At 45.9% G+C, this 3,934-nt stretch overlaps 1 protein-coding gene across 6 annotated transcripts in view; it reads left to right on the forward strand.

Annotated features, from left to right (window-relative positions):
* The first annotated feature begins 2,604 nt into the window (after positions 1 to 2,604).
* Positions 2,605 to 3,934, forward strand: part of fam20b (FAM20B glycosaminoglycan xylosylkinase) — a 206,369-nt gene continuing 205,039 nt past the window's right edge. For 3 of the 6 annotated variants that reach the window (XM_067990780.1, XM_067990776.1, XM_067990782.1), the window contains exon 1: positions 2,605 to 2,823. The gene's annotated coding sequence lies outside the window, so the exon portion shown is untranslated. Of the gene's footprint in view, positions 2,824 to 3,043; positions 3,321 to 3,403; positions 3,512 to 3,934 lie in introns of those variants that run through there. The other 3 variants (XM_067990781.1, XM_067990777.1, XM_067990779.1) reach the window with 2 other exon arrangements.

Raw genomic sequence — 3,934 nt, forward strand, 5'->3', positions numbered from 1 at the left:
GTATACAGGAGAATTTTCTTGATCAGTATGTTTCCAGCCCAAGGAAGGAAACGGTGCTGGATCTAGTTCTGGGGAATGAAGTGGGGCAGGTGGAGCATGTTTCAGTGGAGGAGCATTTGGGTAACAGTGATCATAATATCATTAGGTTTAGAATAATTATGGAAAAGAACAAGGAACAATCAAACATAAAAATACTTAACTGGAGGAGGGTTAATTTCAATGAGTTAAAAAGGTATCTTACCCAGGTGGATTGGAATCAAAAATTGATAGACAAAACAGTAATTGAACAATGGGAGGCCTTCAAGGAGGAGATGGTTTGGGTCCAGAGTAGACACATTCCCACAAGGGGGAAATGAAGGACATCTAAAGCTAGAGCTCCCTGGATGACAAAAGATTAGAGATTAAAATGAAACAGAAAAAGGAGGCTTATGATAAATGTAAGATTTATAATATAGTCGAGAACCAAGCTGAATACAGAAAGTACAGAGGAGATCTTAAAAAAAGGAAATAAGAGGGTCAAAGAAAGAATATGAGAATAGATTAGTGGCTAACATAAAAGGGAATCCAAAAGTATTTTATAAACATATAAGAGAAATATATAAGAGTATAGAGCCGGCGTGGACTATGATTCTAATGATTCTATATAAGTAGTAAAAGGATAGTCAAAAGAAGGTTGGGGGCGATTAGGGACCAAAAAGGAGATCGTCTTGTGGAGGCAGAGCATATGGCTGACTAACTTGATTGAGTTGTTTGATGAAGTAACAGAGAGCGTTAATGAGGGTAATGCAGTTGATCTTGTGTATATAGAATTTCAAAAGGCCTTTTGATAAAGTGCCACATAATGCACTTGTTATCAAGTCTTCGCGAGAGAAGAGGATTCTGCCAATGTAGCAATATAGCAGGAGGTAGTAGCGATGTTGGAGAGAACAAAAATAGATAAAGAGGAGGTACCTAAAGGATTGGCAGTACTCAAAGTAAAAAAAGTCACCTGGCCCAGATGGGATGCATCCTATGTTACTGAGGGAAGTAAGGGAAGAAATTTCAAAGGCTCTGGCCACAATCTTCCAGTCGTCCTTAGATATGAGAGTGGTGCCAGAGGATTGCAAATGTTACACCCCTGTTCAAAAAGGGGAAGAGGAATAAACCCGAAAATTACAGGCCAGTCAGCCTAATATTGGTGGTGGGGAAACTTTGAGAGAGAATAATCCAGGACAAAATTAATTGGCACTTGGAAAAGTATGGGCTAATAAAAGAAAGTCAGCACGGATTTGTTAAAGGAAAATCGTGTTTGACTAACTTGATTGAGTTGTTTGATGAAGTAACAGAGAGCGTTGATGAGGGTAGTGTGGTTGATGAGTACATGGACTTTCAAAAGGCATTTGATAATGTACCACGTAATAGACTTGTTAGCAAAATTAAAGCCCATGGGATTAAAGGGGCAGTGGCAGCATGGATACAAAATTGGCTAAGGGACAGAAAACAGAGAGTAGTGGTAAACAATGGTTTTTCAGACTGGAGGGAGGTATACAGTGGTATTTCCCCAGGGGTCGGTATTAGGACCACTTTTTAATATACATTAATGACTTGGACTTGCATATACAGGATATAATTTCAAAATTTGCAGATGACATGAAACTCGGAAATGTAGTAAACAACGTGGAGGATAGTAACAGACTTCAGGAGGACACAGACAGACTGGTGAAACGGGCAGACACATAGCAGATGAAATTTAATGCAGAGAATTGTGAAGTGATTCATTTTGGTAGGAAGAATGAGGAGAGGCAATATAAACTAAATGGTACAATTTTAAATGGGGTGCGGGAACATAGAGACCTAGGGGTGTATGAACACAAATCATTGAAGGTAGCAGGACAAGTTAAGAAAACACATGAAATCCTTGGATTTAGTAATAGAGGCATAGAGTACAAAAGCAAGGAAGTTATACTAAACCTTTATAAAACACTGGTTAGGTGTCAGCTGGAATGTTGTGTTCAATTATGGGCATCACACTTTAGGAAGGATGTCAAGGCCTGAGAGAGAGTGTAGAAGAGATTTACTAGAATGGTACCAGGGATGAGGGACTTCAGTTATGTGGAGAGACTGGAGAAGTTGGGGTTGTCCGACTTAGAGCAGAGAAGGTTAAGAGCTTCGATAGAGGTGTTCAAAATCATGAACGGTTTTGTTAGTGAATAAAGAAAAACTGTTTCCAGTGGCAGAAGGGTTGGTAAGAGGACACAGATTTAAGGTGATTGGCAAAAGAAATAGGGGCAACATGAGGAAACATTTTGTGACGCAGCCAGTTATGATGATCTGGAATGCACTGCCTGAAAGGGTGGTGGAAACAGATTCAATGGTAACTTTCAAAAGGTAACTGGATAAATACTTGAAGGGTAAAAATTTACAGGGCTTTGGAGAAAGAGCAGGGGAGTGGGACTAACTGGATGGCTCTTTCAAAGAGCCAGCACAGACACGATGGGCCGAACGGCCTCCTTCTGTGCTGTACAATACTATGAGATTCCTGTACCCACATTTTGAAAGGAAACGCTCCTTAAACTTGTCCCACAGTAATTACACCTTCCTGTACGTGTAGGCACTGCAGCACCATCACTGGCAGGAGGATGAAATGACTGTGACACATTTAAAAATATGTATGACTTTAAAATGGGGATTAAATTCTATTTGCGTGTCCTTTGTGTCCAATTGTCCCCGAGTTTCTAACTCCACTTCAGTGAAGACTACTTTTGTTCTTGACTCATTGGTAAATCGCCCATTACATTCAATCAGGAAAGGAAACGGAGATGCAACTAGCAATGTTTTGGAAAGGTGAGTTAATATCGCTGCTGAAGTATTTGTAAACAAAAAAAAAACAGAAAATACACAGGAGGTGGGCCATCCAGTCCCAAAGCACAAGAAAGAAAATGTTTACGGCGTGCATTGATCAAACTGCAATGGTATGGTTTGTTTTTTTTCTTTTTTTAAAAAAAGGGAACCCATGTGGTAGGTTGCATAATTTGGCTTTTAGGTCGTTCGCCTTCCTGTCATTGCAGCATGGTTTGGGAATGCGGTGGTGTTGCTGGCATTTGGAGGCGGGAGTGTCGCATTGTTGTTAACCGCGGGTGCCAGTGTAACAGGAGCGTGAGAGTCGAGGCGGCGGCACCGAGCCCGAGCCCGGTCCCGGGAGCGCGAGCATCAGGTCCGCAGCAAAAGGCGCGCGGCGGCGTGAAGAGCCAACGGATTCGGCGCGCGGCGGCGGCGTGAAGAGCCAACGGATTCGGCGCGCGGCGGACTGAGGTGAAGGAGCCCGTGAGTGAGTGAGTGAGGTGGGTATGAGCGATTGGAGTGGTAAAGCGGCAGAGGGAGACCGAGCGGGAAGCGTAGGCCTGGGCAGCCAGTGTAGGAAGATGGGACCGCGGCGGGCGAAAGGCCTGGGAAGAGACAGGGACCGTGTACAATCAATGCAAGGGTGCCGGTTCCACGTCACGTCGGATGTTGTCTCTATTTACCTTGGACTGTGAGTCACTGCATCCGTCTCAGCTGGAATTCTGTTGACTTTACCTTGGTAAATGCAGCCCCCAACTCACCACTTGACTAGGCCGGCCCCCCGCCATCTACCATTTCCCTGCACCCCCCCCCACCATCTACCATTTCCCTGCACCCCCCCCCCCCAACCCGACATTCCCCTGAACCCCCCCCTCGCCCTGCATTCCCCCCCCCCTCGCCCTGCATTCCCCCCCCCCCCTCGCCCTGCATTCCCCCCCCCCTCGCCCTGCATTCCCCCCCCCCCTCGCCCTGCATTCCCCCCCCCCCCTCGCCCTGCATTCCCCCCCCCCTCGCCCTGCATTCCCCCCCCCCTCGCCCTGCATTCCCCCCCCCCCTCGCCCTGCATTCCCCCCCCCCCTCGCCCTGCATTCCCCCCCCCCTCGCCCTGCATTCA

Source organism: Heptranchias perlo, chromosome 9 (assembly GCF_035084215.1).
Source record: "Heptranchias perlo isolate sHepPer1 chromosome 9, sHepPer1.hap1, whole genome shotgun sequence".
NCBI lineage: Eukaryota > Metazoa > Chordata > Chondrichthyes > Hexanchiformes > Hexanchidae > Heptranchias > Heptranchias perlo.